Here is a 20,997-nt window from a genome sequence, read left to right as displayed (position 1 = left end):
AGGAGCAGAACTGAGCAGGCCATTGTCTTGGAGAAATTCGCCACCGGCGCCAAAGTTATTCCAAATAGAATGTTGTGGATTTCCTATGGAAACTAGGTCCTAACTATAACTACCTACTGGGGACCGCCAGTAGGTTATATATGTATATATATATATATACATACACTTGGTTAGCTCTGAATAGTATATCCATTTCGTTCTCTGTACATAGTAGCTCTATGTGCAAAGCAGTATGTGAGAAACATCATGCGGTTATTGGATTGATATTATATGCTTCTCCTGATAGAACCCATAATCAGGCATGTGATAATGACCATCAATACTTTGTTAACAGTGTAGAAGCCTATTTCCAATGCCTCCGCACATACACAAGTCTCACTGTATATAATAGCACTTTAGCAATTTTGTTAGCAATTTTGTTTCAGATTTGAATTTGTGTAAAATTTTCGTTCGACATATGGTTCATATTGAGAACATCTACACATGCCCAGGCCGAATTTGCACACGATGCATCTCACTTAAACACCCACTCACACGAAACCCCTCTTTTAGCTATGTTCAGCTCATAGTGTGGTTTGAGAATTGATTTAATTTAATTTCTTTCTATACAGGTAATTTGGCACATGTATATATGGGGACTTAAGCCGATCCACGGCTTTATTTTTTGCTAATCTTTGTAAATACATTATGTTTTACCCAACTGGATACAATGCAATTGCCCATCTGGGGGCGTTATGCAGCGAATACCTCACTGTTGTGCTATAACTTTATACACTACAAGATGGCCGCTTTGTTTCATGTTGGGCCTCAGTCCCCTTGTTTGTGTCTACACCTGACTGCGAGTGGGAGTGACTATGTATGATAAAACATTGTCGGTTACAAACACAGTGCATCACACACTGACGAAGGCAGACCGCCGAAACGCGTCTGTGTGCACCCCTCCGCTGATTAAAATCTAAGCGCGTTTGTAGACCTCTACTTCGAGTGCTGTCATTCTTTCCAGGAGAAGTGGGAAGGACTTTGGAGCGTAATATATATATATATATATACATATATATATATATATGTATATATAATATTATTTTTTTTGAGTTGTTGCTGAATAAATCAAGCTAACATCACTCAAGTCTGAAGTGCCGCATCCTTGGAGTAAAATTGTTGCTTTGGCCATGATCCGGCCCCTATGCTGAGCACCAGTAGCCGAGCGCAAACAAGGTCTGAAGGGTCACATTGCATGTGCGATCTATATATATATATATATATAAATCCTTTCACCAATTTCACTCATAAGCGCGCTCTCAATCAAGGAAGACTCCGTGTTTGTGTTTGACATTACCATCTATCCACAAAGACAACTGCAGGGTCTCAAGGGTTTTTACCAGTGCGGTCACTGCAAAGCATGCAACAACAGCAGATTTCACTAACAGGCTAGCTACAATGGAGTCAGCAAAGAACTTACCCAATTCCTCACGTGTAGCTCCACGTTGGTGATCTATGCCATAGAACGCACCTGCAAACTATGGTATATAGGTAGCACCACGTGCATGGCCAAGAAGCGCATCCTAGAGCACAGTAGAGCCATCACCAATTGTGACCCCAAGTACCCTGTAGCACGCCACTTAAGAGAGAAACATTTCTCCAACACCAGAGAGTTGAGCTTTCTTATCTTGGAACAGATTGACAAACATCCCAAGGGCGGCAACAGAGTCTTGAATCTTAGACAGAGGGAATCCAGATACATATTGATTTTTTCAGACCAAGACCTCGGGGGATTGAACCAAGAGGAGGAACTTTCAATACATTTGAAAGAACAATAGCCTCCAGGAACACCACTGGTAGTGGGCTGTTCATGTGGAACCGACAGAGTGCAGAGCCAGCTTTTCTCCCACCCATGTGTGTTTAGTATCTGCTCCTGCATATATACTCAGAGACATCTATCTTGCTCTCTCTTTTTTTAATCTGTTTTTTTATAATTGGGTTCTTGTGCTTTTTTATCTGTGTTATCTCCTCATCTCCTTTGTCTCTTTCTTCTCCATCTCTCTCTTTTTGTCCATTTGACCAGTACCTGAGATGTGATATGGCAGAATGTGTGTTAGAAATATGCAATAGTACAGGGTCAGGGATCCTGTTTTTAATCAGTTTTCTGTTTTTTCTTTGTTCACAGGAGGAAAGGAAGGGGCCCACTCACCAGTATTCACCAGCACAGGCTCCCTACCCTGTTTCTCTCTCCACGAGCAGTGGAACACTTTGGTGCAGGCCGGCAACCATTATTGGGTTCATGGTAATTCTCTATATCCTTTGGACTTGAGATTGCAGATACCAATGCAGAGGCACTAGTCTGCACACGTAACAGATCATCACTTGGGGTGGGAGGGAAACTTTCTACCCTTTGCCTCATACCACCCCGTACCCGCTATGTCCTCACTGATAACCTCTGCCACTCGTCAATACATGCCACGGGACATTACCTGGGATGGGAGAGCCATTAGCTATATGACAGTTGATACCATCCCCCTCGTCACCATGCCCCTATCTAGGGGCACTGGTGTTGTTCCTACTGGGAGACCACTGGGGAGATGCGAGTGCATGGGGTCCCACTGGGGCAGAGCTTAGTAGCAATCAAATATCGGATATCGCCCACCACTTGCCCAAACTTGTTTTTATTCCTCTGTACCTGTACTTAGACTTGTTTTTATTCCTCTGAGCCTGTACTTGCTTTCTTGCCCAGACTTGTTTTTATTCCTCTGTGCCTGTACTTGTTTTCTTGCCTAAACTTGTTTTTCCTTCCTATGCCCAGTTCTCCCGCGGCCCCTGCCCGTTTTTCCCACTGCTGCATCCCTGTGTCCCTGCCCCCCCTGCAATCCGATTCGCCGCACTGCTCCCGCTACCCAGCTGCTCTTCCCTCCCACATCCTCTCATATGGAGGCCGCGCAGCGGGCGCGCCGAAGACACACCTAAGGCAAGCCTGTCTGCGCCCATACGCGCCTGGACCGCGCCCAGCACCAGGACCTCTGGACCCCTGGACCCCGCGAACACCACAACTCCCGACACCGCTACGATGCCAGAACCCTCCACGCACACCCTGGACGATCACACACCTGCTTCCTGGCCGTCCCGAAGCGCACCCACAGAGCTTTCACCTGCCGGAACTGCAGCTTCACAAGCATCTGCCCCACCATGCTGCTGATCTGGAAAGAACCCAACCACCTCAGATGCATCCTTCTCAACACCCGCTCCGCCCGCAAACACGCCATTAACTCTGGGACCTACTCAACCTCCCCAGACGTCACATTCCTGACGGAGACCTGGCTGAACCCCTCATCAGCACCCGACATAGCCATAGCCGTCCCGGAAGGCTACAAGATCACCCGCAGGGACCGCACCAACGGAGCAGGAGGAGGAATTGCCATTGTCCACAGGAACACTCTCAGAGTCTCGACCAACACCGACAACACTCTCAGCACTGCCGAACACCTGCACTTCCAGATCCAGACCGACCCCAACACCACCCTCAGAGGAACCCTCATCTACAGACCCCCCAGACCCCGACGACAGTTCAGCGACTCCATCGCCAACTTCGTCAGCCAACACGCCATCGCCTCCACGGACTACATCCTCCTCGGGGACCGGAACTTCTACCTCGAGAACAACAACGAGACCAACTCCATCACCCTGATCGACAACCTAGCCAACCTCAGACTCAGACAACTCGTCACAACACCCACCCACTCTGCCGGTCACACACTAGACCACATCTTCAACAAAGCCAGCACAGCCATTGCACCCCATCTCTGGAAAGTCATCAACACCTTCAAGACAGCAACCTTCCCGGAGAGCTGGAAACACGCAGAGATCAACGCCTTACTCAGGAAACCCAAGGCGGTCCCCAAGGACCTCAAGAACTTCCGGCTCATCTCCCTGCTCCCCTTCCCAGCAAAGGTCATCGAGAAGACCGTCAATGAACAACTGACCAGCTACCTCAAGGAGAACAACATCCTGGACCCTTCCCAGTCCGGGTTCCGCAGCAACCACAGTACCGAGACTACCCTCATCGACGTCACCGATGACATCAAGTCCCTGCTGGACAACGGAGAAACGGCGGCCCTCATCCTCCTGGACCTGTCAGACGCCTTCCACACGGTCTGCCACCACTATGAACCCGCCTCCACAACTACAGGGTCCAAGAGAAGGCCCTGGACTGGACCACCTCCATCCTCTCTCGGCAGAACACAGAGCGGCCGCCTTTCCCCATTTTGCTCCGAAGCCACAGAGATCATCTGCAGAGTACCCCAGGGCTCATCCCTCAGCCCAACTCTTTAACAGCTACATGGCACCGCTCACCCACGTCGCCCGTCGGCACTACCTCAACATCATCTCCTATGCCGATGACACCCAGCTGATCCTCTCCTTCACCAAGGGCCCCCACACCGCCAAAACCAACCTTCATGAAGGAATGAAGGCCTTCGCTGAATGGATGAGGAACAGCCGACTGAAGCTGGACTCGGACAAGACAGAGGTCCTCATCCTCGGATCCACCCCTTCAGCCTGGGACGACTCCTGGTGGCCGACTGCACTGGGAACTGCTCCAACACCCACCGACCACGCACGCAACCCAGGGGTCATACTCGACTCCACCCTGTCCATGACTTAACAGGTCAACGCCGTCTCCTCCTCCTGTTTCAACACCGTCCGCTTGCTCTGCAGGATCTACAAGTGGATCCCCACTGAAACGAGAAGAACGGTCACCCAGTCCCTTGTCAGCAGCAGGTTGGACTACTGAAACGCCCTCTACGCAGGAGCCTCGGCCAAACTCCTAAGACGGCTCCAACGCATCCAGAATGCCTATGCACGCCTGATCCTCGACATTCCTTGCCGCAGCCACATCACACCCCACCTGAGAGACCTGTACTGGCTCCCGGTCAACAAGAGGATAACCTTCAAGCTCCTCACCCACGCACACAAGGAACTCCACAACACCGGACCAACGTACCTAAACAGACGACTCAGCTTTAACACCCCCACCCGCCAGCTTCGCTCCGCCGACCTCACCCTCGCCACAGTCCCCCACTTCCGAACAGCGACCGCCGGCGGCAGATCGTTCTCCCACCTCACCGCCAAGATCTGGAACACCCTGCCCATTCACCTTCAGCAGACCCAAGACCCCAGCGCCTTGAGACCCTCACGGGTGAGTAGTGCCCTTTACATATGATATGATTGATTGATTGACTGCGGCATGATACATATTGGATGACCCATCACGACGGGGATTATCTTACCTGCAGCACCAGACACAATTAGGTGTGTACTGGCGGTCCAATTTCGTGAATGGGGGACCCATACATGGCACGTATAGGTCAATACAAGACTTTAGTCACTGTGATAATATTTTTTAAATGAAGTATACGTATGTATTTACATACCCTACAATTTAGGCTAACTACAAAGTCTTATATAGTGTACATTGTTTTTACCATTTCAAGATGTCTGCCATTGGACTGTGTGTCAGTCCCCCTTTCAATGTTTATCACCAAAATAACTACAAGTGTTGCTGGTATTGGTTGCACTTTTCACGTGATCAAGCCTTTTGGCAAGGCAAAACGCATTGTGATTAAACAGCAGTTTATCTGATGAAAAAGTGTTTAAACAGCAGTTTATCTGATGAACACGGAGTCTTCCTTGACTGAGAGCGTGCTTACAAGTGAAATTGGTGAAAGGTTTAATACAGCCGGTGTGCTCCACCGGCGTGTATACTCTCCACGGGTCCCCTGTAGTCAGGTTGGAGTGCTGGTGATTTTGGATATATATATATATATTTATATATATATATATATTTATATATATATATATATATATATATATATATATATATATATATCACCTACTGGCAGTCGCCAGTAGGTAGTTATAGTTAGGATTATTTTCAATACAAAATCTCAACATTCTATTGTGAATAACTTTGGCGCCGGTTGAGGAATCTGCCTGAAAATGTCCTCAAATTTGCCTCGTGGCGCCCCGGTCCTTCCCTGAAAGTTTGGGGGGGGATTTGTCAAGCGGGGGCCGAGATAAAAGGGGGGTCCCAAAACGTGTTTTCCCCATGTTAATTTCCATAGGGCGGTCGACCTCACTTTTAGCCCGAACGGCTGAATGGATTTCCACCAAAATTGGCAAAATTGTAGGGACTGGTAGCCCGATGTGCCTTTGCTATGTCTCAAGATATGTGCTCTTGTGGATTTTGAGTAATTTAGGGTAAAAAAATATATATATCTATAAGCGCTCTTCGGTACGCGCACCTGGACGCTAACCAGCGCGCTACGCGAGTTCGCACGTGGAAAGCTGATTGGCTCTCGGGTGTCTGTCAATATTCCAAACAGTCCGGAGCGGCCGCCATCTTGTGTCTCGGTAGGATCGAGACACAAGAGGTGGCAAAAACAAACGGGGAAATGACCATAAGGGGGCAGAGTAGACCCCCCTTGACCCCCTAGGTTTGATGTGGGGGCTATAAAAGGGCCCCGCGGGTCAAAAAAATATATATATTTTTTTTTTATTTGCACGGGGGGAGCGACCGGTACGCACACCGCGGAGCGTACCGGGAAGCGTTCCATGGGGAAAAAAGAATGATAGAGTTTTTTAAAAATGTAGCCTTTTTTATATAAATTGGAGGTAGTTCCAAAAAGAACTGTTTTTTTCTTCTTTTTGTTGTTTTATATTTTTTTAATGTTTTTTGAACATTTTGTACTTTTTTTGGCTTTTATGAACATTTTATATTTTTTTTGTTATTTTTATGGGGAGAAACAAAAAAACAGGGAATTGAAAATGGCTCAACTGGAGCAAAAAAAAATCAGTAAAAAATTAGGGGTTTTTGGGGCAATTGTGGTTGTCACCAGCAAGGAGGATGAGCTTTATGCTCTGCTCACCATAGCAGGTGGTCTTACCACAAAAAATACATGTGATCCTGAATTCACCAAGGATCGTCTCCCTTGTCTCTGGTCCCGATGGAGTGGGTTGCTTTCTTTTGGAGGTGCTGGTTGAAGATTGGGGAGGGTTACTGGCCAGTTCTCTCACATGAGTGATGTAATATGTGACGTCATCAGCAGTACATTGCAGGCGCGCTTGTTATAGTGAGTCCAACTAACTATAAAGTTGGAATTTCTATGGTTTTATGTCAGTAAAATTTCCAGCTAAATATAACTGGTGTGAAACCTATGGTTTTTTCAGTGAATATATATATATATATATATATATATATATATATATATATATATATATATATATATATGTGTGTATATTTATATATATATGTATATACATATGTATATATATATATATATATATATATATATATATATATATTCATATATATTCCACCAAACTCTCCATAAAATGAAGAAACGGAGTGGCACTCATGGGGTCTGCAGACAGGTACTGTTAATATCTGGTAGTGGCAGTCCTGACACGTTTCGTTACAACCTGAACTTTCTCAAAGGTAAGCCACGCACACTTTTTCACTGATGGTGTTCCTACAGCGATTGCCTTTACTTGTAATGTATAGCCCTCTAGTGGTCAATGTTATTATTTTGTGGCAGGCTGGTACCTGTAGTACATTCTAACAGTGACTCTTAAACCCTCCGGTGGGTGGTGCATTATATTTCTTTAATGTTATTTTGTGCAAAGTCTGTCAAACCTTCGTGCTCCATGGCAGCCCATTTTTAAAGCAGCTAGAGAATCATACCAGAGACAGTCTTCGGTGGCAGCCGCTTTCCCTTTTCCGCCTTCACGAACAACAAACTAAGGTTCCAGTCGGGAAAGCTGGCGCTCTTGCTGATTGTGCGTAACTCCTGCGGCTGAACCACGCCGCTTAATATTCCACCAAACTCTCCATAAGATGAAGAAATGGAGTTGCACTCACGGAGTCTGCAGTCCTGACGCGTTTCGTTCCAACATGAACTTTCTCAAAGGTAAGCCAGGCACACTTTTACACTGATGGTGTTCCTACAGCGATTCCCTTTACTTGTAATTTATAGCCCTCTAGTTATATATATATATATATATATATATATATATATATATATATATATATATTTGTTAACAGGTATTTGTTATATTATTACATTTGTTAAAAAACTTCTAAAATTATAATATAAATTACAATTATCAGTTTAATAATAGTTTTTCAACTATATATATAAATATATATATTTGTATTGTAATATATATGTGTTTTTAACTTTTGTAAAACTATTTTTTTAAATATTTAATAAAATTATATTAATGACAATTATATTTTTGTTCTCAATATTTTTGTACTTGTCATTATCAGTATAGGTTGATGATATTTTTGACATCAATATTTTGGTCACAATATTTTGGCAAAGCGATATTTCCATAGGCTATATTTTGTCAGTGAACCTTGATAACTTCATTCAGCCAACGATTGGGGGTCTACATTCACTCAGCATATGGCTACTCAACACCCATTTTGAGTGCAGATAGCATCGCGCTTTGGATAACACTATAGTGTAAATAGAGGTACTTCACTGCAGGGCATCTATTGTATACAGGACGATTAATTCAGTGAAAAAGCCACTGAAGACATAGTTAAGAATGCAATGTGTTTGGTGGACCTTCTTTAACCAGTCTCCATTAATTTGGTTAATGTGTTCCTGTGTTTTTCTTTAACATTGATTTTTAATGCATCATTTTTCCTATAGCCTTTCATTATGTTTTTTCCTTTTCTTATTACATATCAACACTTCAGACATTATCTTTTTTGTTTTTCTTATTGATTTTTTATCTTTTTTTAGACTTGGTGTAGGGATATTCTTTGCATCTATGGCTGTATTGCTGTTCAAGTAAATATTGATCATCCACATTTTATACAATACAGCTAAGGATTCCTTTGCTTTTCAAGCCACCATACAAACGGTAAGCCTGGATTTCCCTTGTTGAAATATACATTCAATCACACAAATTGATCATTCTGTTTGAGGCATATGGAAGAGGAGTATAGCTCCCTTCATGACTAAGGCTCTCTCCTACAAAGGTTACTGTGTCAGCATCTTCAGTTTCACCTACTTTTCTATACAATTTTTTAAACTAAACTACTTTAATTAAAAATACTGAAAATTTCGCTTATAGCAGGATATGTATTGTTATCGCAAAGCCACAGAAAGTATAGTTCTCAAGGTTTGTTATAAAGAGAAATTATAGCCTATTCATGTTATTAATTTTATTTCATGTTGTTATATTTGATTTATTTTCAGTATTAGTTGAATTTTTCACAATATTTGTTGCTGGTAAGCAGTGAATAGTTTTACCTTCAAACTAAATGTATGCTTATGTAATGAATAACCATTGACTATATTGTTAAAGCCTATGTACTTATGGAAATGTCAGTAGCATTCATAAATGTTGGATTTGACACCCTTGGCATGGTTTTTCCCCCAGCGTTTTGAGCGTTTCATCCTCCTGCTTTTGTTGACTTTGAATTTGGTGGCTTTAGGACTCAGCTCACCTTACCACTGCTAACCAGTGCTAAAGCGCTTATGCTCTTTCCTTTACACAGGGTACAAATGGCCTATACCCAATTGGCACATTTAATTTTCTTGTAAGTCCCTAGTAAAGTGACACTACATGTACCCAGGGCTTGTAAATTAAATGCTTTTAGTGGGCCTGCTGCACTGATTGTGCCACCAATTTATGTAGCCCTTAAAATATGTCTCAGGCCTGCAATTGCAGCCTGTGTGTGCAGGTCTAAAGTACTATTTCAACCTGGTAAAATAAACTTTTGCCATTCCTAAACCTTCCTTTTTACTGTAAATAAGCCACCCCTAAATAGTCCGCAGGGCAGGGTGCAGTGTATTTAAATTTTGGGCATGTACTTTTAACGTTTACATGTCCTGGTTGTGATAAAACTCTTAAATTAGTTTTTCACTACTATAAGGCCTAATCTTCCCACAGAAAAACATTGTGTTGCTTTATTGCACTTACTAAGTGCTAATTTTCAATCGGAAGAGAGTAGGAATGTCAGGTTTGGTGTCTAAGAATTGTAATTTAAAACCTTATTGAATGCTAAAGTCTGATTTTAAGTAACAATTTTGAAAATCCCAGTTTTAGAAAGTTTGCATTTTCTTGTCCTAATAATTTTGTGCATGTAGTCTGCATCCTGGATCGCCTGATGAGGTGTAGCTGGCAGTTGGCCGTTGTGTATTACTTCCAGACAGTGAGACAAATGAGAATAGGTGTTGGCAGGATGTGCCACATGTGACTTGATGAAGGGGAGAAGATGTCACCTACCACACTTGCTCATCACATAGGCTCTGCCTGATCACACTCACAAAAGGTTTGACACTAGACTTTTGTGACCCCAGACAAAGACAAGCTGGGGCCAGGACAGCGAGGCAGGAAATTCCAAGCACCTTTTTGAAGAAACCTCAAGGACCTTCTCCTACTTCAAAGAGGCTACTGCATCGCAAGCCCTTCATCGGCGGCCTCCTCGATGATGACAAAGGACTCCGCATTGCAGCCCCTCAGCTTCTTTGGAGTCGCTGATGTGCGATGCATCTTCCATGCATGACTTCACATCGCAAGCCCCTCACTGACAGCATACTCTACAATGATGCAGGACCCCGCATCCCAGCCTAGCAGCTCCTCAGAACTTCTGCTGCACAACACATCCTTGATGCAGGATCTTGCCCCGCTCCGCAGTCAGGATTTAAAGTTCTTTTTTCAGATGGCATGGCCTAGGGCCCGATGTAGGAGCCCTAATACCGGTCGGAAACGGACGATTTCGGCCGTTTCCGACCGGTATTAGCGTTTTCTAATGTAGGAGCATGCTTTACAGAATCGGTATTTTACCGAATCTGTATTTACAGATTCGGTAAAATTACTGAATCGGTAAATACAGACTCGGTAAAAATACCGATTCTGTAAAAGCACATGTAGATCTTTGAGTGCCGCAGGCCTTTCAAATTCGGTATTTTACCACCCAATCCAATTGGGTGGTAAAATACCGAATCCAGGTGTGCATGCACATCTGTGCATGCACACCTGTGCAATGTGACACACTGACATGCCCTTAAGGCATGTCTGTGTGCCACATGGCACACAAGTCCGGAATTGGGGTGCCAGAGGATGTCAAAGTGACACCCCCTGCACCCTTGCAAAAATCGGAATTTACCGAATCGGTATCGGTAAATACCGATTCGGTATTCACCATTGATTCCTTTGGGCTTCAAGGCCCATAGGAATCAATGGAGGATACCGATTCTGTATTTACCGAATCGGTAAATACCGAATCTTACAGATTCGGTATTTACCGAATCGGTAAATACCGAATCTTACAGATTCGGTATTTACCGATTCTGAAATACCTACATGTGCCCCCTTCTATTTTACCACTTCTTAAATACCGAATCGGTAAAATTCTGTATTTTAGAAGTGGTAAAATGGAATTACCTACATCTAGCCCTTAGTCTCTGTATCCAGTCCATGGCCCATCGTGGTCAGCTTGAACTTGTGACTTTGTCCCAGGTCTGCGCAACCAGATGGCAAGAGATGGCATGTTGTGCTTCTGGGCACTATTTGTACTTAAAACTTTGAAATTGCATGTCTCCTGCTAATGATTGGATTTTTGTAATTTTGGTCTCAAATAAATTATTACATTTTAATCTATTTTTCTAAATTGGTGTGGGATTCTTCTTTTGATGTATTTTCACTTTACTACTGTTTAAAGTGCTGCATAAATACTTTATACACTCCTTCTAAGTTAGGCCTGACTGCTTTTGTGCCAAGCTACCAGAGGGTTGAGCGTAGGTTGATTTAAGGTTTGCTTGCATGTGCCTCAACCTGACAGAGATTGTAGTTGCTGCTTGAGTAAGGGTTCACCCCCTCAAACAGTAAATCGATTCCCTACAATATTAACAAAAGGGATTATGTACATATAATGGCAGGTTTGGAGAAGAATGATTTAAAAAAAGATCTAGTTAGATTTATCTTGGCTATTTTTTAAAGATGCATGGGGCACGTGCAAGATAATCTCAAGCCACCAGCGTGTTCTAACAACTACTCGAGTAGCTCTTGTGGTCAGGGGAAGCTCCATAATGCCAGCAGCCTATGTGAGTAAAAAATGTGGCCACCTTGGTGGAAATTCTTTATAATTTACAAATGTTTTCTACTGTGTCCAGTTGCAGCATTTGGGATTTTTGACCTTGGAATGTATATGTCCAGCAGAAAAAAAGAATAAAATCCTACCGGTAAAACATACACAAGCCAACGGAAACTAAACGGCACAATTTAACATAAAGGACCTAGGGCCAGATGTATCAAGCCTTTTTGCATTCGCAAACGGGCAGATTAGCATAATCTGCCCATTTGTGCACGCAAACATTTCTTTTAAGATGTAGCAAACCTAAATTTGTGATTTGGTAATCTGTTACTGAATCGCAAAATGGGTTTGCGATTCGGTATTAGGAAGCAGCGTGGTTAGGGCGTCCCTTCCTAATACCGAATTGCATCGGTATGTATGAATGTTTTGTGACCCTTTTGCGGTCACAAAAGATTCGCATTTTACCACATACTTCAAGTAGGTGGTAACCCATTCGCAAATGGGAAGGGGTCTCCAATGGACCCCTTCCCAATGGACCCCTTCCCCTTTGTGAATGTTTGTAAAACCATTTTTAAGAGCAGCGGTGGTCCTACGGACCACTGCCTGCTCTTAAAAAATTAATAGAAACTTTTCTTTTTTTGTTTTGTAAATTATCTTGTTTTCCTTTAAGGAAAACGGATTGCTTTCCCACAAAAAAATATTGCTTTATTTGAAAGCAATCACAGACTTGGTGGTCTGCTGATCTCAGCAGGCCACCATCCCCATGATTTTTGCGATTCCTAAGGGGTCGCAAATTGTGACCTAACTCCTTAATATTCATGAGATAGGTCATTGGCAACCTCCTATGAATCACAAAAGGTGCACTATACACCTTCATATGTTTCATTTTGCAATTCCCTAATTGAGAATCCTTATGATTCCCAATTTGGGAATCACAAAATGCTATCTTGATACAGCTAGCAACCCCTGAATCCAATATGCAGTAGAATCAACAGGGAAGCTCCCTGTTATATTTTAATAGTCAGCAAAAAACACAATTATAACAAGTTTTCTGAAATTTCTACAAGAGAGGGACAGAGAGTTATTGCGAATTATATGGAAGTGTGTGTGTGGGTGGATATGTGTGTATGCGTGTGTGTCTGGATCTGGCAGGGTGTGTGTGGATATGTGTGTATGCGTGTGTGTCTGGATCTGTCAGGGTGTGTGTGGATATGTGTGTATGCGTGTGTGTCTGGGTATGTCAGGGTGTGTGCGTGTGTGTATACAGTGTGTGTACGCGTGGGTAGCGACTGGGCTCTGATTTCAAGACCACTCAGCTCAGCAGAACCACAGGCTTTTAATAAGGCTTTCCGCTTTAAAGCCGAGTTCCTTGTCATTAATATTTAGCATGCTGTAGGAAAAAATCCTATTCAGCACAGACACCTATTAGTTAGAATGATGTCACTCTACTATTGATGTCCCAGAGAAGTTCTTATACTAATTAGAAAAGGAAATTGTCTTTTTGTCAGGAGGGCTCCATTTCCTGGCATGCCTGAAACGAAATTCCTCTGCAGTGGCTTGAGCAGGACCCGACGATCTAATCTTCGAAAACCCCGCCCATCTTGAAAGATGTGCAAGTTAAATGTTGTTGCAATAATTACTTTTTCCTAGCTCATGTGAGATTTTTTTAACAGGCATTTAACTAGCCTACTGCAGTTATACTAAAAAGTGACTGATGCATTTATTAAAGCATCTGGATTTTCTAACGAAAACATATCTTCTGAAAAATTAGAAACAGTCATTCATAAAAATAACCATTTTACTTACTACAAGACAGCAAAGCACCATTGTGTCTACCCTAATTAATAGCACTTTAAATAACTTTTGTTTTTTCATCAGAATTCAAACAGAGGGTGGTGAAGTGCTGGGGCTACCACATGGCGATTTGGGGGCCTGATGTCCGAACATCATAAATTACAATTCTCAATTTAAAAATCACATTGACTCAAATTGAATAATTACAAAACGTGTAATAAGCAATGGACAGAATATTTAAAAATAAAAAAATTGCAAACTGCAATACCGACCAAGTAGCAGATAGTGACAGTTGTATCAGCGGTTGCTGATGACATCAATGAATTACGAACTGCACTTGCAGTAGGGACCAGATGCCCAGAGGAGTAGAAGAGAAAAGTATAGCTGCAAAACAAGTCCTGGCCGCCATAAATGGATAATGGGGGGATGGAGTTGGGGGGGAGGTGGTATGGTCGGACGGGTTGGGGGGGGCAGCAAGAAGGGGAAATATTAATTTGTAAAAACTTACCTTTTCTTCTGCTACTGGCGCCGCTACAGCAGCTGCTGCCTCTGAGGTCCGCCTAGGGGCTTTCCCAGCAGTCTCTGGGAAGCAAGCTCCCGACCCAATTCAGACGCTGCTCTTCCAGGCCTGCTCATTCGCGCAGTAGCCTCCAGCGTTTCTCCAACCTAGTTTGTCAACACGGAACCGGGTTGGAGAAATAGAATTGCACATGTATGTTTGGCCGGCCACCCTAGGCCGGCCAAACATACATGTGCACTTTTAAGTGCACACCACTCCTCACGGGCCGCACTCCACACTAAACGCATGTGTAAGGCAGTCTACGAAAAATAAAAAGATGTTTTATCATTTTATTTTTCTGTGACTGACAAGTGAGGTGATGCCCTTCCATCATTACGGAGGAGCCGCCCCTGTGCAAAACCTTTTTGTGTGGCATCGCGGTAAGTGAGGAGCCCCAGGGCAAAGAAGAGTTGTGCAAATGGAGTAATAAGTAGTTTGGTGACACTGAACTTAAGATACTAGTAGAAGAATTTGTGGCTGAAAAGTGCATGGTGTTTGGGAAAGACCACTCTAACTACCCAAGAAGCATTAAAAAAGGACATTTGGAGTCATACAGTAATTAATGATACTGCTAGGGTGACAAACTGCACAGTATCTGAGATCTGGAAAAGGTTGTATACCCCATGGTCATGCATGAAAGTGAGTCTTGCCACCTGAAGACAGGAGGAGACAGCAGTAGGTGGGCAGACAGACACATAACCTCCACGCGAAGCCATGGAGGGACTTAAAAAAAGCACCTTTCAACCAGAGACATTTAAATTATTAAATAATATCTATACATCTGCACTTAAACCCACAATGCTAGGCCAGCCTCTCCCAATAATGTAACTGAAGAAATATACATGCAAAAAAGAATTACAAAAACTCAATGAAAGATGTCCAGCTCAACATTGTCCCACAAAACAAGCACTTACAATGGCCATGTATCAACTATCCCATTTTAGTACGTCTCGGCACACATTGCACCATGGAACATGTACTCTAACTATATGTACCCTGGCTACATCTCCAGGTTATCGCAAACTAGTGTGAATTATGTGACAACAAAACAGCAGCCATGAGGGACACTACCTTGTCATCTGAACACATATGGTGTGTATACTTAGCAAAGTATGTTTCACTGCTTCCTGACATACATTCAATTTCACTTTGTGTGGATACAGGAAGCGTAGCAGACCATAAAACAGAGATGTAATGCCAAGTCAAAAGATGTACGGTCAAACAAAGGGACAAGTGACCAGGTAAGAATACCTGCATGTGTGCTACTGTTATTGGTATCATTTCCCACAACCCCTTAGACCACTAACTCAGACATAAGACCAACCAACACTACCAGCCATTAAGTTGGTGATTTAAGGTCAAAATGCGGGGACATTAACCAATGTCAGCTGATGTAGCTAGAGATGACAATGTTATGAAAGAAACAAAGGCAAGTGAGAGAAATTCAGCTGTTGGATAGGAGGGTAAGTGTTTTCAACACCAATATAAGCATTTGTTTTGAAACCCTGAAACAAAGATGCTGAAATATGTCCACCAGTCACTGCACTTTGTTGGCTGTGACGGTTGACTCTGCGGCACACAGGCTTACCTACAGAACTCGTTTTGCCCTGGCAACAGATTTGCTATTGCTGTCTCCAACCTGTGCAGACAAACTGCCAATGTACAAATGCACTATAATGGAGGTGCGTCAAAAGCCTGTACGCAGGTCACATTGGCTCCTGAAGACATCCGGATATCCAATTCTGATAGCAGGTCTGCTCTGCCATTAGTGGAGAGTTAGGAGGTCTCAAGCATAAGCAGAATACTTATGGCCAAGGGTGTCAGGATAGGGAAAGGGTCCCATTGTCATGGTAGGGAAAGTGCAAACATAGAAGGGAAACACACAATTTTAAATAGGGTCTGAGGCAATCTTTAAAGACCAGACCTGGATACCTTGCCCCAACTAAACACTAATACACCATGAATATCCAAGGGTCCAACAATGAGTGCTTTGAACACTATGAACTCCAGGAACAGATATTGTATTTGTGCGCCAAATGCCCAAATTAAGAGCCCTACAAAGGAAAAGCCTATTTATGTAGACGGATTCCCATCACTTACCACAAAGGTGACATGCTTCATCATCTGGGCCTCCTCATTCATGTCACACTAGTGGCACTAAGGGCTGCAACCTCATCAGAAGGATGGGGGAGCCCGAGGATGTTTTCAAAAGTAGCCAGGGCGAAAACGTAGTCCTGTCCAAATTTACCAATTCCAATTCCAAAAATTCTTTATATATAGGCCATAAAAGATGCAGTAAAACACAATACATACAATAATATACAGTATTAATACATATAAAAACTCTATACTGGATCGGCGAGGAGTAGAGGGTGCAAGGCAGTACCAGTTCCGGGGGACAATTTCCGGGGGACAATTTCTTCCTAATTATCCACGCTGCCATTAGGAAATTTGAGACTGCAAACACAATGTGACCCACTGTACTGGTTTTCATGACCCTGTAAGCCTGAAAGTACTTCCTAAAGCCCAGGTTCCGACAAAGCGGAGACGCCCTATTGGATCCACCTGAACCTAAAGGGGAGTTATCTAGACTGACTTTTGTAAACACATTTAGCACAATGTCGAATGATATACAAAAAAGTGTTCGCAAATATTGGAAAATGTTAAATATTGGCAATGAACAGATTCCATTGCCCCTTTTTTCCTTTAAGAGGAGCACTAACTTATGTGACCAACTGGTTCATACAAGACCAAGGAAGTGCAAAACACAAGCTATAGGTACACTGTGGGATCTCCTGGCTATTCAGGGTCACTTTCCTTGTGGCTCTTGCGGGGTGTGTTCCCTAACACAGAAATCCAGAACAATTTACATTGGTACTGAGAGACCTTGGGTGCAGAAGAACTTCACGAACTGCAATAGTGAGAAAGTCATATACCTCATCACGTGCCCTTGTAAATTGAACTACGTAGGGAAGACAACCAGAAAGGTTAAACTGAGGATTATGGAACATAGAAGCACAGTGAGGTACAAAAAACAGGCAACCAGATTGACGAGCCATTTCTTGGAAGTCAATCATTGACCAGACAACTTTAACTGGACGGTCTTGGAACAACCATACATTCCATGCCATGTCACAGATGTCTCGAAATTTCTCCTACTGAAAGAACAGAAGTGGGTGTTCATATTAAAAAGTGATACAGTGGGATTAAATGATGCAATACCTTGGGTGATGTTATGAATGTGGTTTACTTTCCACTTAGTCACTCCCCATATGCTAGGCATCGTTATGAACCCACTTTTTGATAACAGTGTCCATGGATAAAGTTTTCTGTGTTTTAACTGCTTCTATTTTGTAACTGAATGACTTTGGTGGTTATCACTTGTCACTTGAGATTGGGGAATGTTAGCAATACTAACAGATTATGGGTTGAGTGTGAGACCATCAGCACTCTAATGACAGTGCACGGTGCATTACAGATATTATGTGAACACTGGTGATGTGAGGCTATATTGACGGGGCTAGTTCCTCAGCTGTCTACACAGTAGTGAAGTTATATGCTCACCCTTTCTATCAAGAAGATTTTATCGGTGGTCGAGTGTGGGACCATCATCATTATTTGTGTGACAGTGTTCGGTATATCACAATTTAAGGGGGCTAGTCCTTTAATGGTTTATACAGACATATGCTTAAAATTCTTTCCATTCATGAATTTGGTTTATAATCATGCCTGCATATGCATCGTGTAACCATACAACCTTTGTGTTAAGATTTGGACTACACGCACTTTAATATAATTTGTGGCTTAAATATTGTTATATTCATGAACAATAAAGTTTGCTAATATGCGTAATCATGGGAGAAAACTACTACTCCCATCATACCCATAACGTCATCACCGGACGCCTGAGGCGCTGCCTAGGTGATATACATGCCCCGGTGAGAACACTCAATATACAATGGTGGACATAAAAAGACGATGATGCCCCACTTCCAGTACCTCCCCAGACGGCTTGGATGACCGTCACGAGGTACAGACGGAGAGGTAAGAGCGCAGGTTTTTCCTGGCTCTCTCCTTGTTGTATGGTGATTGACTGTGCACAATACGTTTCGTATGTAAAATACATGCACATTAGAAGTGCGTTCGATTCCGTGTAAAAGATTGGTAGCACCGGTGGGAATTAGTCAGCGATATAAAAAGAGGTGACTTTATTGCTGATCTGTACCGCCTAGGGTGGTTGGGCAATATAAAGTTTTACAGCAACTATGTAGGGCTGTAAAAGCAGCAGCATGGTGCTGTCAAGAAGTGACAGCGTGGGCATAGTTGTTGTCGTTTACAACAGTGAACATCCGGTGCCCTAGAGTGGCGTGCTGAGGTTTTGTTGAGCCCATATATATAACACCTGCGTAATAGGCTCCTATTTTACGAGTGTGAAGTCTATTTTTTTTGGGTGATATACGCACATGCGAAAGCCCAGTATCACTATAACTTGACAATGAGGAAGGGAGTATAGCCCTTCAGACTTACCAGACTAGTAACAGAACCATTTAAGCAATAACAGTCTGGAGGTTACCTATACCTAAGAGTTTTGAGTTTTGTGTTATGTGTATGTGTTTGTGTTACGGCTGTTATATAAAGACTGAATATAGGATGTCAGGACTAGTAGGAAACCATAATGAATGGGATTTTCCTACTTTTTTCCATAGAGCGGTGCCTCCTTTTTCCCTGATCCGCTGCCAGGAGAGGTGAGGTATCTTCCTTATGCATATTGGGTAAGAACGTATGACATATACCCAGGATTGGGTTTTTGCAGATGATGATGAGTATGTCACTATAATGGTTGATGGCTTGTTTTTGAACATGAGAACTCTAAGTTTTTAATTATGGTTGCGCCCATCCCCTCATTGTGTTACAGATACCTTCAACTACACGGGAATTGCAGAGGAAGGAGTGTACATTCCTGATTACAGGTGTTCAGGTTGTATCAGTTCCAACCGCTTCAGATGTACTTTGATTTATTATTATTTGTATTTCCCTTTTTCTCATTTTGCAGTAGCAACATAGCAGTGGTCCTGAAGAAAGCACTGGATGTAAATGTATCAGCAAGTGCTGAAACATGTTGACCTTGGCTTTAAATATCACACAGTTATTTGGTACATATTGTCGTTTGCACTGTTTTTAGTTTGGATTGTGGGAGATATTAATAAAGATAGGGTTTCTCACAGTTCAATTTTAGTTCACACATCACTTTATTAATTTGCACTGCAGTTACTTCCCACACAGTATAAAAGCTCTCATCTGGTAAATTTGGACAGGAGTAAGTTTTCTCCCTTGCTACTTTTGAAAACATCCTCGGGCTCCCCCATCCTTCTGATGAGGTCGCAGCCCTTAGTGCCACTAGTGTGACATGAATGAGGAGACCCAGATGATGATGCATGTCACCTTTGTGGTGAGTGATGGGAATCAGTCTACATAAATAGGATTTTCCTTTGTAGGGCTCTTAATTTGGGCATTTGGCGCACAAATACAATATCTGTTCCTGGAGTTCATAGTGTTCAAAGCACTCATTGTTGGACCCTTGGATATTCATGGTGTATTAAAGTGCAAACATAGCCAAAGGGTGTCCAAGTGAGACACGTGGTGTCGGTCAAGAGGGAGAAGGAGGTAGACTAATTGGATGATTTTATACAGTTAAGATGTGTGATTGGTTTCATGCTATCATTGAGTACAATTCAAAAGTGCCCATGGTCATGTATTTGCTTTGCTCCCACTGTGAATAAATAGGCATATGTTGTTGGCAATGCTGTTCATTGTAAAAATGATGTATTATTCCATCATGTGTTGCTTATCTCAGAAATACTTCTTGATAATCTCTATCCTAAGGACCAACCTTCATAGCTCTTGCTGCATTCAGATCTCCGGCTATATTATGAGAGAGAGTTTTTCATTTTGATGTATCCTATCATCTATTACAAGTGGCAGACCCTTCTTGGTTGCAATGTTAAGAATCAAAGCATATGTGGCAATGATTTTTCAGTATGTTTCCATGTCGTACTCTAGTATCTCATCATATTGGAGTTTGCAACAGAATCTTTGAATTATTATCCCAAACGTGTGCTCCACTGCATATTTGGTCTGTTTGGGTGCTCCATGTTTGCATGGCTTACGTAATGTCGTTTCTGAGAGGTGACAAATCAAAATGTGTGGGACACCCACACATCCTATGGCATGAAGAAGTTTGCAATCCTTTTAGATTGCACTTCGCCATTCTGCAATTCAGCTAACATGCTGGGAAAGGGTAGGAGTATGTCTAGACAACATAGCATTCAAATATTTCCCGAAGGCTCTTGATTGGGTTCATTTGGATATGCCATTAGCCACAGCTCTTGTAGATTGGTAGCGTTAGTAAGCTATCAGGGGTAGAGCACACAGGGCCTGACCATGTATGTGGATTTTTCATGGCTGCTTAGTGTTTATATGCCTAACACTGCCTGTAGTTGTTTAACACTATCGGTGCAGCGCATTTTCCCGCTGTGTCCTG

The 20,997-nt window shown here is 42.9% G+C and overlaps 1 protein-coding gene across 1 annotated transcript in view; it reads right to left on the bottom strand.

Moving 5' to 3' along the window:
* LOC147683825 (uncharacterized) overlaps positions 1 to 20,997 on the bottom strand; it is a 1,174,400-nt gene that overhangs the window by 292,554 nt on the left and 860,849 nt on the right. The window lies entirely within an intron of this gene.

Source organism: Lissotriton vulgaris, chromosome 11, assembly GCF_964263255.1.
Source record: "Lissotriton vulgaris chromosome 11, aLisVul1.2, whole genome shotgun sequence".
Lineage (NCBI taxonomy): Eukaryota > Metazoa > Chordata > Amphibia > Caudata > Salamandridae > Lissotriton > Lissotriton vulgaris.
Note: the sequence above shows the minus strand (reverse complement) of the source record. Positions and strands in the feature narration are given on the sequence as shown.